Source organism: Enhydra lutris, unplaced genomic scaffold (assembly GCF_002288905.1).
Source record: "Enhydra lutris kenyoni isolate GAN:26980312 unplaced genomic scaffold, ASM228890v2 scaffoldscaffold44, whole genome shotgun sequence".
In the NCBI taxonomy this organism is placed as follows: domain Eukaryota; kingdom Metazoa; phylum Chordata; class Mammalia; order Carnivora; family Mustelidae; genus Enhydra; species Enhydra lutris.
Genome location: NW_019154128.1, coordinates 15839311 through 15852725, shown reverse-complemented (window position 1 = coordinate 15852725; position 13415 = coordinate 15839311). Strand labels below are relative to the sequence as shown.

Sequence of the window (13415 nt, the reverse complement as noted above, 5' to 3'; positions counted from 1 at the left end):
CACGGCAGGAGAGCTCAACAACCTCCCACTGCCCAAAAGCAGCTCTGGGGAGTAACGAGTTCGCTGAAACTGGGTCCAAAACGGTAATATATCCCTAGGGGGGAAAAAAAATGCAACAAAGCTGCAATAGCGAAGCAGCAGGTGTTCTAGAGCCAAGGGAGGGAGGCTGGCGGAGATACAGCCCTGCGCATGCGTGTTCTATTCAGGTGCGGCCGCCGCAAGCAGGGAGTAAGAATTAAGTGGTGAAGAAGAGGGCAGCGGCTGGTTACTAGGAGACGGGACGCTCGTGTGGGGACGGCTAAGCGCAGCGCGGGCCTACGCCTGCGCGGCGCGGATGGACCAGGAAGAGGCCTCTACTACGCACCCTGTACGGCGGGAAGGTGGACGTACGCGTCGCTACGTGCGTGGGTGCGCACGCACGGCTTCTGGTCCCCGCGAGAAGGAAGGTCGAGCCAGGTACGCGTGCGCACGGGAACTGGGGGCTCGCGGGACGGAAGCGGAGCGAAGGCGCCGGGGAGGTGGAGGACGAGCCCCCCTCAGGTACAGAGCGTGAGGGCGGGGCCCACGGCGGCGCCGACCGACGCTAACCGCCCCTGCCTCCTTCCCTCCGGGTCCCGCCTTCCTCTGCCTCCCGCGGGGTGGGGCCAGGTTGATTTGGGGATGGGAGGGGAGGGGAAAAGGGCGGAGGATGGAGACGGGGCGGGACCAGGATCCCTGGCGCAGGCCAGGACTTGCCAGTCGTCGACATGAGCTCCGGGGAGGAAGACGGGCGGAGAAATCCGGAGAGGGACTCGCAGCTCCAGGTAGAGGCAGCAGAGATGTGCCGGATTGGGGTAAAGCCCCTCCTGGACCAGAAGGCCCTGCAACAGGGAGGATATGACGGGGATTTGGGGCTGAGGGTGATCTCTGAAGTGGGGATTCACTGCTTGACGGCTTGAGGGACGGTAGCGGGCTGAGCTGCGGTCCAGGGAAGCCCCCCAGGAGCAAACTTTGCCGCTGTTGTCGTTTCTTGGGCGCTTAGGGTTGAGCCCAGTTCCTATGGTGACCGCTTTGCTTCCTGCCGCAGCTCTCCGCTTGGTTGTTGCGGGGACTGTTTTGTTTAGAAACGCTTGGAGTGGAAGTGAGGAATTTGGAAGTCAAAGATTTGGTAGTTCAACCTGCCCTTCTTGACTCCCAGCCTCTCACTTCTAAGCCTCTTTATAGACTTTGGGAGGTGAAGGGCCGAGATTACATAGGTATTTGCATGAATATTTCATAAAATTTCAGTAGAAATTGTACACAGGAAAGGCAGGATAAGCTGGGTTTTGTTTGAAAAAATATTTTAGACTAAAGTAGAGTAACAGCGGCGATTATGGACCTGATACTTAAATATGCATAGGAATACATTGTTATTGTTTGTTTTAAAGGCAAGGATCAGGGCTTCAAGAACGGTTTGCACAGATGACACAGCCCCGGTGTTTTCCTTCTAACATTCCAGGACCTTATATCGCAGGATATTCGTTGTTTTAAATTTCCTCTACTGGTTTTCAGCATTTAAAGTACACTTAAAAAAAAAACCTGTATGGAAATAAATGGAATAAAATTGGTTTATAGCTAGAGGAAACTAGGTTAGTTATAAACAAATGGATAGTGGCACATTCAAATCTGCCTTCAGGATAAAACTGATTCTTGTTTGTATCTTAATTGCTCAAGGAACTGAACCATTCCATTTTAATTAGTGAGAAATAACTAGGAAGGTATATTAATGAAATATTTATTGTAAACAAACTTTGGCATTATTTAATGGCAGCTTGCAAAATATATCTTATTTTGTTTATTGTCTGGAAATCACTGTAGTCCAACATATAATCAGATGTAGAGATTTTGTTGGCTCCTTTTCTGTCTTCTTTTTTAGTTGCTTAGATCAGTTTTAGGGTAATTTACTTTTAGAGTATTCCATATATGGAGACAGAGCAGGTGTTATTATTCATTCTCTTTTCTCATCACATGCTCCCTCTTCTGCCCAGATGTAGCCACCATCCTGATTTCTATGATAACCACTTCCTTGCTGTTCCTTAGAGTTTCGCCATCTTTGTATATGCGAACACGCACATTCTAGTTTGGCTTGTTTTTGAACTTCATATAAATGGAATTGTAGTTAAGTATTCCTTTCTAGTTTGCTACTTTAGTCAACATTATGTTTTTAAGATTTATGCTTGTTGCTTATAGTTTGTTGTTTATAGTTTGTTGTTTAGTGTTTACCTACTCTACTATTAAGGTTTTTACAGTTTTGGTAAATATGAACCACTGCTGTGGACTTTCTCATACATGTACCCCATTATAATCTTTTGAATTGACCTAGTTAGTAGGGTAGTTGTATTTGTCTTAGGGGATTAACATCAGTTTATTATTAATATTTTTTAGTTCAGGAAAGCCTCTTGAAAACAACTCCTTAACCCCCTATGTTTCTTAGAGGTCTTGGTAAATGATACTTCTCCTGGGGCCATTGTTTTATGCTCCTTTAAAAAGACAAGTTATTTCTTTACAGAATAGTCTGCATTGAAGATAACTAAAGAGCTTGAATTTGAATGGATAACTGGAGAGATTATTTCTTTTTCATAAGAAAGGTTAAGCATTGTGTCGTTATTGTTTTGTTTGAAGTGAGTTCCCAAAACCTTTATTCACTTATTTTTATAATACAAAAACCTATCTCAAAATTATTCATGAAACTGTGTGGTTTTCTACATCTTTCTTTGATGTTATTCCTTCCTACTTCAAAGGATCTGTCTGTAAACTTTTTTTATAAAAAGAAAACAAGTTGACTTTTTGTGGAACCAGATTTCAGAATCCCATATAAAATACTGTAGTATTTTTAATTATTCTACCAAAATATTCGGTGACTTTTGTTGAGTGTGTGTTATATGTGTGATATTTTACTCAGGATTGGTATTTTTTTCTTTTTAGTGCATGATCTTATCTCCTATTTCATGAAAAATGAAAATTCTGTCAGGCAGGACTCTTCAGATTTCTACCCCTTCTTACCTAAATCTTCACCTGACCTTGCTTTCCTCTTTCTTGTCTCCAAGGACAGTGCATCTGCCATTTATTTGGGTTTCCTTTAATTGGCTCAGTAACTTTTCCCATTAGTTAACATTAACCCTTGTCTTAGGAATCTTCTATGTGTTTCTACTGTAGGACTTAACCAAGAGCACAAGAACTTTAGGGAGTTCTTCAACCCCTGAAATTGTTTGTAAAGTTTTGTATGTGTTTTTATTTTACTGAGGAGAGGACTTGGGCTTTTGTTTAATTCTGAAGGGGGTCCTTGATATAAAGAGAATTAAGAAATAAGTTTTTCTCCTTTGTAAATAACCCTTCAACAACAGGGTCGTCTTCTACCTTTCGCTCTACTTCTTGTCTCACAATCATGCTTCCTAAAAGAAGTCTACATTTTCTATTTCCTTTTGTTCATTACTCATTTATTAGTCCTCTTTGAATGTGCTTCTACTCCTTCTGTACCATTGAAACTACTTTCTTTGGATTGTCAAAATTTTGTTATTTTGAAAATGTTCTGTTGGCCACCAATTTTGTGTTGGGCACTTCTGTAGGCATTAGAGATATAAGAGTGACCAGACAGAAGCCTAGATCTCTTGGAGTTTACCTTCTAGGAGTGGGGAGACAGACCATAAACAAGTGAAAAATAAATGATATAATTTCAAATAGTGTTAAGTGCAAATAACCTGATGAGAGAGTATCTAGGAGAGAGGTTACTTTAGGAAAGAGGTCACTTTAGGGAAGAGGTCCGGGAAGACCTGCTGACATTTGAGCCAGAGAAGGAGCCGGTCATGCACAGGGCTGGGAGAGAGAGTGTTCTGAAGAGAGGGAAAGCAAGATTCCACTTCATTCCTTGAAGTGGAATGAGATTGGCACAGTGGAGGAACAGAAAGAAAACCAATAAAGCCGATGGGTGAAAAAGAGAGTACTAGATCTACGTAGGGAACTGAAAGCAAGGGCCAAATTATGTAGGGCCTTTAGAAGTTTGGATTTTTATTCTAATTGCAGTGGGAAGGCATTGGAGTATTTTGAGCAGGATCTCATGATTTTAAAGTGATAGTTTTGATTTTGACTTGGAAAAAAAGTTGTAGCGAGCAATAGTATAAGTATAAAGACCACTTAGGGAACTGTACGAGTAGTCTTGTAGGAGAGGAATATGGAGGTGGTAATAAGCATGTTGAGAAGTGGATGGATTTGGAAAATATTTTAGAGGTCAATCTAACAGGGTTCATTTTGCAGGGGTTAGATAAAGAGGAAACAAAGACAGTCTCTTGGGCACTGCACAAATAATGGTACATTTCACATGGGAAAGACTGGGAAGGAACATAGTAGAAGCAGGGTTGAGAGCAGAAGTGCAAGTGGGGAACTTAAGAGGTCTGTCCTAGATGTGTTAAAGTGATGGCTCTGGACATTCAGTAGACACAATACAATGTGTTAAGTGCTCCAGTAGGAGTATATTCATAGTTTTGGGGAAATATGGAAAATACATCCTAAGTCTTTTTTGAGGGGAGTTGAAGTCAAAACTACTTTTTTGGTGGTCTTTTTCTCTATATTCCCTTAGCATTCATGTGCATTCCTCTGATATGGCACTAATCCTGTTGTACTGTAACTTTTAATTTATTTTTCTGGACTTCCTAGGCCCATTGAGGGTTGAGATTGTAGGTTTTTATTTGTTTTCCATGTTTCTTTTTCTTTTCTTTTTTTTTCTTTTCTTTCTTTTTTTTTTTAAGAGGAAGAGAGAGAGAGAAAGAGGGGAAAGGGTAGAGGAGGAGGGAGAGAGGATCTCAAGTGGACTCCATGCCCAGCGCAGAGCCTGACATGGGGCTCAATCACACAACCCTGAGATCATGACCTGAGCCGAAATCAAGAGGTGGATGCTTAACCGACTGAGCCACCCAGGCACCCCTGTTTCCCATCTTTCTATCCATAGAATCTAATATTGGTTCATTCTTATTCTAGCTGTTTGTGAATTTGTTTGACAAGTGAATAAGTGTGAGTGTTAAAATATGAAACTATAAACTGAAACAGTGACAGTGGATACAGAAGAAATGTACTTGAGAGTGGTTTTAATGAAAAGATAAGTAGAACTTGATGGCCAATAATATATATAGAGCACTTCTTGCCAGGTAGTGTTCTAAAATGCTTTACTGTAACTCATTTAATCCTCACAACAGATCTCGGAGGCAAGTACTATTATCGTTCCTATTTTATAGATGAAGCCATGGCCAGAGAAGTAACTTGCTCATGGTCATGCAGCTAAGAAGCAACAAAGCTAGCATTATGAACATAAGCACTCTGATGTTAAAGAACAAGTTCCTAACTACTATGCTGTATTGCTTCCTCATTGAGAATGTGCTTCTAGCTTGGGTTTTTATCATAATGATTTGCTGCTTCCAAAGTACTTTTACTTGCATTCTCTGAAATCTGTACAGGAATACAGGTTCCATTTTGATAGAGATTGTGGGAATGTGGAGGATATTCAGGTGGCCAGAGGTGGGGAAAGTGGCAGAAGAGACATGGGCATTTCAGATATACCGATTTCTCTCCCTTTTCATTTGCCTCCAAAGCAGAGCAAGTAGCAACTCTAATATTGCTACTCAATTGCTCACACTTGTCAGGTAGACTTTTGATCTCTTCCTACTTTTAATTTCTAGTGTAACTTGATAGGTAATTTTATAGAATCTCTAACTGACTGTTCAGTTTACCAAGGAGAAGAAGGAAAGTTCAACTTTATCTGCTTTTGTACACTCCTTTAATATCAATCTATATAAATTTTTATTGGTACTTATTATGCAGAGAATTCTATGTAGGTTTGTAGGAGTATGGAGAACTTTAGGACATTGCTTGTTCTTAAGATTCTAATAATTGGGATTGTGGGTAAAGATGGCAGAGGAGTAGGGAACCCTAATTCTACTGGTTCCCTGAATTTAGCCGGTTGTCTATCAAACCATTCTGAACACCCATTAAATCAGCCTGAGATGTAAGAATATATATTTGGATCTGTACAAACAGAAAATCTCCAGTGGTCTTGAGGTATGAAGCAGGGAGCCATGATTCTGCACTCAGATATCAGAAGACAAACAGAAGGGGGAGGGAGCCACCATAAGCTGATGCCAGGAAGGTGATACAACACTGGAGTGCAAAAGTGTCCCACACTGGGGATCTGGCACAGACTCACAGACCAGTAGCGGAGGTGAAAGGATTTCAGTGCAGCCCCCAGATAGGATCTAGGACATGTGGGTGCACATGAGTGAACCAGGGGCTGTTCTCAATTTTAGAAGCACAAAGGGCAGAGACATGCCTAGCCCTGGGTTCTACCACTGGGAATGTTGCTATGGGGCACATGACCAGGGAGCCTGCAATTTTTAGCAGTGCAGACGGAAATGGAGACAGTGTGGCATAGAGAGCTCAGTGAAGAGCAGACTGCAACATCTTTGTTCTGAGACAGATTTAGATGCAGTCACTTCTGCTCTGACTCTGGGAAGAGCCATGGAAAGCCGCCAAGGAAAACTGCCAGAGAATAAAAGCCCGCCCACCATGGTTTTCACTAGGTCCACTCCCTTCCCAGGGGACAGGGCATCTCTGCCCAAGCAGGGTTGCCTGAGTAACAGCCTGGCAGGCCCCTCCCCAAGAAGAGAGGCTGGAAGAACAAGAGGACAACAACCCAAAGGTCCCTATAAAACAGGTGCATCTTGCTTGAGGCATGGTTAATACTTTGAACTCTGTACATTCCCTCAACCACCCCCCAATAGAATGACTAACAAAGAAAAGAATCAGAGACAATGTCCTCTGCTACAGACCTAATGGATATGGATATAAGCAAGATGTCAGAAATAGATTTCAGAGTAACAATTATGAAGTCGCTATCTAGGCTTGAGAAAAATACGAGCGATGATATAGAATCTCTAAGGGCAGAAATGAGATCTAATCAGGTGGAACTTAAAAATGCTATAAATGAAATGCAGTCTAAATTGGATACTCTGACTGCCAGGGTAAACAAGGCAGGAGAACGAATTCGTGAGCTGGAAGATAAGAAGATAGAAAAGAAGAAAACTGAGGAGGTCTGGGGAAAACAGATTAAAGCCCAAGAGATCACACTGAGAGAGATTAATAGTGCCATGAAATGTTCCAGTGTCAGAATTATTGGGATCCCTGAGGGAGGTGGAGAGAGAGTGGTGTAGAAGATATATTTGAGCAAATTGTAGCTGAGAACTTACCTAATCTGGGGATGAAAACAAGCTTTCGTGTCCAAGGGGTAGAGAGGACCCCTCCTAAGATCAAAGAGAACAGACAAATACCCTGACATATAATAGTACACGTCACAAATCTTTGATCCAAGGAAACAATCTTGAAAGTGGCTAGGGGAAAGAGATTTCTTATGTATAGAGGGAAGAATATCAGAATAACATCAGACCTATCCACAGAGACCTGGCAAGCCAGAAAGGACTGGCAAGACATATTCAGGGTACTAAATGAGAAGAACATGCAGGTAAGGATACTTTACCCAGCAAGTCTGTCATTCAGAAATGGATGGAAAGACAAGGAACTTCCAAGACCGTCAGAAACTGAAGGAATATGTGACCACAAACCAGCCCTGCAAGAAATATTAAGGGAAGTTCTATAAAAGAAGAAAGACCTGAAGAGTAATGTAGGCCAGAAATTTACAGAGACAATCTATAGAAACAGGGATTTCACAGGCAACATCATGGCAATAAAATCTTATCTGTCAATAATACTCTCATCGTGAACGGCCTAAATGCTCCCATGAAATGGCACAGAGTTGTAGGTTGGATAAAAAGACCTATCCCATCCATATGCTGTCTACAAGAGACTCATTTTGAATCTATAAGATATATTCTTTTTTTTTTTATTTTAAAGATTTTATCTATTTATTTGACAGAGAGATCACAAGTAGGCGGGGTGGGGGGAGCAGGCTCCCTGCTGAGCAGAGAGCCTGATGCGGGACTCGATCCCAGGACCCTGAGATCATGACCTGAGCCGAAGGCAGCGGCTTAACCCACTGAGCCACCCAGGCACCTGAGACTCATTTTGAATCTAAAGATACATCTAGACTGAAAGTGAAGGGATAGAGAACCATTGTACATGCCAACGGACCTCAAAAGAAAGCTGGGGTAGCAATTCTCGTATCAGACAAATTAGATTTTAAGCTAAAGACTGTAATAAGAGATACAGAAGAACACTATAATTCTTAAATGATCTGTCCAACAAGAAGATCTAACAATTGTAAATATCTATGCCCTGGGAGCAGCCAACTACATAAGACAGCTGTTAACCAAAATAATCATTGGTAATAATACTTTAATAGTAGGAGACCTCAACACTCCACTCTCAGCAATACACAGATCATCAAAGCAGAAGATCAACAAAGAAACAAGAGCTTTGAATGACACACCGGACCAGATGGACTTCATAGATATATACAGATGTATACACCCTAAAACAACAGAATACTCATTTTTCTCAAACACACATGGAACTATCTCCAGAATAGACCACATACTGGGTCACAAATCAGGTCAGAAGCGATACCAAAAGATTTGAGGTTATTCCCTGCATATTCTTAGACCACAATATTTTGAAACTGGAACTCAATCACAAGAAAAAATTTAGAAGGAATTCAAACACTTGGCAGCTAAAGACCATCCTGCTTAAGAATGTTTGGGTCAACCAGGAAGTTAAAGAAGAACTTAAACAATTCATGGAAACCAATGAGAATGAAAACAGTTCAGAACTTATGGGATATGGCAAAGGCGGCCCTAAGAAGGAAATAGGTAGCCATCCAAGTCTCACTCAAAGAAATAGAAAAATCCCAAATACACAAGCCAACTTTACACCTTAAAGAACTGGAGAAAGAACAACAAATAAAGCCTAAGCCAAGCAGGAGAAGAGAAATATTAAGATTAGAGAAGAGATCAATGAATTAGGGAACAGAAATATGATAGAGCAGGTCAATGAAACTAGAAGCTGGTTCTTTGAAAGAATAAGACTGATAAACTGCTGGCCAGACTTATCCAAAAGAAATGAGAAAGGACCCAAATTAATAAAATTAGGAATGAAAGGGGAGAGATCATGACTAACACCAAGGAAATAAAAATAATTATTAGAAATTATTATCAACTATATGCCAATAAATTAAGCAACATGGAAGAAATGGATGCCTTCCTGAAAACATAGAAACTATCAAGACTGAAACAGGAAGAAATTGGCAATCTGTATAGCCCAATAACCAGTAATGAAATTGAAGCAATGATCAACCCCCCCCCCCACAAAAAAAACCACCAAGTCCAGGGCCTAATGAATTCCCAGGGGAATTCTACCAAACATTTAAAGAAGAAATAATACCTATTCTCTTGAAGTTGTTTCAAAAAATAGAAACAGAAGGAAAACTTCCAAACTCAGTCTATGAGGCCAGCATTACCTTAACCCCAAAACCAGGCAAAGACCCTATCAAAAAGGAGAATTACAGACCAATAGTCCTGATGAATATGGATGCCAGAATTCTCAACAAGATCCTAACCAATTGGATCCAACAGTACATTAAAAGGATTGTCCATCATGACCAGGTAGGATTTATTCCTGGGATGCAAGGGTGGTGCAACAGTCACAAATCAATCAGTGTGATAGAACACATAAATAAAAGAAAAGACAAGAACCACACGATCCTCTCATTTGATGCAGAAAAAAACATTTGACAAAATATAGCATCCTTTCCTGATTAAAACTCTTCAGAGTGTAGGGATAGAGGGAACAGTCCTCAATTTCTTAAAAACCATCTGTGAAAAGCCCACAGCAAATATCAGCTTTTCCCTTAAGATCAGGAACATGACAAGGATGTCCACTCTCACCACTATTGTTCAACATAGTGCTAGAAGTCCTAACATTAGCAATCAGATAACAAAAAGAAATGTATCCAGATTGGCAAAGAGAAGTAAAACTCTCTCTCTTTGCAGATGACATGATACTTTATGTGAAAAAAACAAAAAGACTCCACCCCCAAATTACTAGAACTCATATGGCAATTCAGTAACGTGGCAGGATACAAAATCAGTGCACGGAAATCAGTTGCTTTTCTATACACTAATGATGTAACTGTAGGAAGAGAAATTAGGGAATCGATTCCATTTACAATAGCACCTAAAACCATAAGATACCTTGGAATAAACCTAATGAAAGAGGTAAAGGATCTAGAAACTATGGAACACTTAGGAAAGAAATTGAAGAAAACACAAAAAGATGGGAAAACATTCCATGCTCATGGACTGGAAGAACTAATATTGTTAAAATGTCTATCCTGGGGACGCCTGGGTGGCTCAGTTGGTTAAGCGGCTGCCTTCGGCTCAGGTCATGGTCCCGGCGTCCTGGGATCGAGTCCCACATCGGGCTCCTTGCTTGGCAGGGAGCCTGCTTCTCCCTCTGCCTCTGCCTGCCACTCTGTCTGCCTGTGCTCGCTCTTGCTTCTCTCTCTATGTCAAATAAATAAATAAAATATTAAAAAAAAAAATGTCTATCCTGCCCAGAGCAATCTACACTTTCAATTCCATCCTGATCAAAATACCAATGGCATTTTTCAAAGAGCTGGAACAAAAAGTTCTAAAATTTGTATGGCACCAGAAAAGACCCCAAATCACCAAGGAAATGTTGAAAAAGAAAAACAAAGCTGATTGCATCACATTGCCTTATTTCAAGCTATATTACAAAGCTGTGATCACCGAGACAGTATGGTACTGGCACAAAAAGACACATAGATAAATGGAACAGAATAGAGAGCCCAGATATGGACCCTCAACTCTATGGTCAACTAATCTTTGACAAAGCAGGAAAGAATAGCCAATGGAAAAAAGACAGTCTGTTCAATAAATGGTACTGGGAAAATTGGACAGCTATATACAGAAGAATGAAACTCGACCATTCTCTTCCACCATACACAAAGATAAACTCTAAATGGATGAAAGACCTCAATGTGAGACAGGAATCCATCAAAATCCTAGAGGAGAACATAGGCAGTAACCTCTTTGACATCAGCCACAGCAACTTCTTTCAAGACATGTTTCCAAAGGCAAGGTAAACAAAAGCAAAAATGAACTTTTGGGACTTGAGCAAGATAAAAACCTTCTGCACAGCAGAGGAAATAGTCAACAAAACAAAGAGGCAACCCATGGAATAGGAGAAGATATTTCCAAATGACACTACAGATAAAGGGCTGGTATCCAAGATCTATAAAGAACTTCTCAAATTCAACATCCAAAAAACAAATAATCAAGTGAAAAAAAGGGGCAAAAGACATGAAAAGACACTTCTCCAAAGAAGACATATACATAGCTAAAAGACACATGAAAACTTGTTTAGCATCATTAGCCACCAGGGAAATCCAAATCAAAATCACACTGAAATACCATCTTACACCAGTTAGAATGGCAAAAACTAACAAGGCAGGAAACATGAGGATGTGGAGAAAGGGTAACCGTGTTACACTGTTGGTAGGAATGCAAGTTGGTACAGTCACTTTGGACAACCGTGTGGAGGTTCCTCAAAACATTAAAATAGAGTTACCCTATGATCCAGCATCACGCTCCTGGGTATTTACCCCAAAGATAGAAATGTAGTGATCTGAAGGGGCACATGCACCCCATTGTTCATAGCAGCAGTATCCACAATAGCCAAACTGGGAGGAGATGAGATGCCCTTCAGTAGGTGAGTGGATAAAGAAGATGCTGTCCATATGTACAATGGAATATTACTCAGCCATCAGAAAGGATGAATAACCACCATTTGCCTCAACATGGATGGAACTGGAAGGGATTATGCTAAGTGAAATAAGTCAAGTGGAGAAAGACAATTATCATGTGGTTTCACTTACATGTGGAACATAGGAATAACATGGAGGACATTAGGAGAAGGAAGGGAAAATGAAGGTGGGGAGATCAGAGGGGGAGATGAACCATGAGAGACTCTGGGAAACCACCTGAGGGTTTCAGAGGGGAGGTGGACGGGGGATGTGTTAGCCTGGTGATGGGTATTAAGGAGGGTATGTATTGCAATGAGCACTGGGTGTTATATGCAAACAATGAGTCATGGAACACATCATCAAAAACTAATGAAGTACTGTATGGTGACTAACATAACACAATAAGAAATATATTCTTTTTTTTTTCCAAGATTTTATTTATTTATTTATTTGACAGACGGAGATCACAAGTAGGCAGAGAGGCAGGCAGAGAGAGAGGAGGAAGCAGGCTCCCCTGCTGAGCTGAGATCCTGATGCAGGGCTCGATCCCAGAACCCTGGGATCATGACCTGACCCACTGAGCCACCCAGGCACCCCAAGAAATATATTCTAATAATTGTGTGAGGAAGACCTATCTGGAAGAAAAATATAGCCACGCAGTTTATTCTGTAACCAATACATACAGAAGTCTCAATGAAGAAGTGATCACAATTTGATGGAGAATATTGAGAACACGTCCTAAGAGAATATGGAATTCAGGCTGAGCCTCAAAAGTGTCTTTAAACGGAGAAAAGAGCAAGGCTCATGAGCAAAAGTTACTGTATATTTATAATGATAATATGAACGTATGTATAAAGAATATGGAGAATAGTTTGTCTTTTATAGAGGTATTCTTGGAGGTATCAACTAGGAGATAAGTTTGGAGAAGTGGGAGGTGACCAAATTATGAAGAACTCTGAATGTGTGGCAGGTTACAACTTTTATTGAAGAGATCCTTGCAATTCAAAGTGGTCTCTGTACTAGCCAAATAAGGAATTACTGAGCAGCATTTTTAGAAATGCAGTATTTCAGGCCTACTGTAAATAAGAAAATTCATAAGTGATTCATATGTTCAGTAAGATTTGAAAAGTGTTATTATAGTGTATAGTCTGAATCTGGTATTCTAAGTCAAATGTTTATGAGTAAGAACACCGTTTTTTTTTTTTATGTTCAGTTAGCATATAGGAACACATTTTTCAACAGAAACTATGTAAAAAGAGATACTTAGGATTTTGGCCTAAGCTATATAGGCCTAAATGATTCATAAGTTAGAAATACTCTGTGAGACTTAATGCTGAAATTCCAGGTGAGGCAATAAGTGCTGAAATGAAGAACTGAAAAGCAGATTTAGGTCTGGTTTAAGGGAGGGAAAAAGAAAATAAGCCTGTCAGACTGCTAAGTAGTGGGTCATACAGGGTGTAATAGAAAGTCAATGACTGGGGCATCCTGATCCTCTAATTTCCCAAATGCTAGTTTTTGTAGGATAGCATCTTTGTTGCCAGGAGGATTCTTATAGCAAATTCTCTCTTCCTTAACGTAACAGCAGGCAGCCTTGATTCAGGGAAAAAACAAATTATATCCCTAAATGATATAATTTCTG

At 40.7% G+C, this 13415-nt stretch overlaps 1 protein-coding gene across 1 annotated transcript in view; it reads left to right on the top strand.

Moving 5' to 3' along the window:
- The first annotated feature begins 531 nt into the window (after positions 1 to 531).
- The window catches only part of LOC111155933 (testis specific 10), a 124355-nt gene continuing 111471 nt past the window's right edge, over positions 532 to 13415 (top strand). The window contains exon 1 of the mRNA XM_022516416.1: positions 532 to 540. The gene's annotated coding sequence lies outside the window, so the exon portion shown is untranslated. The remainder of the gene's footprint in view (positions 541 to 13415) is intronic.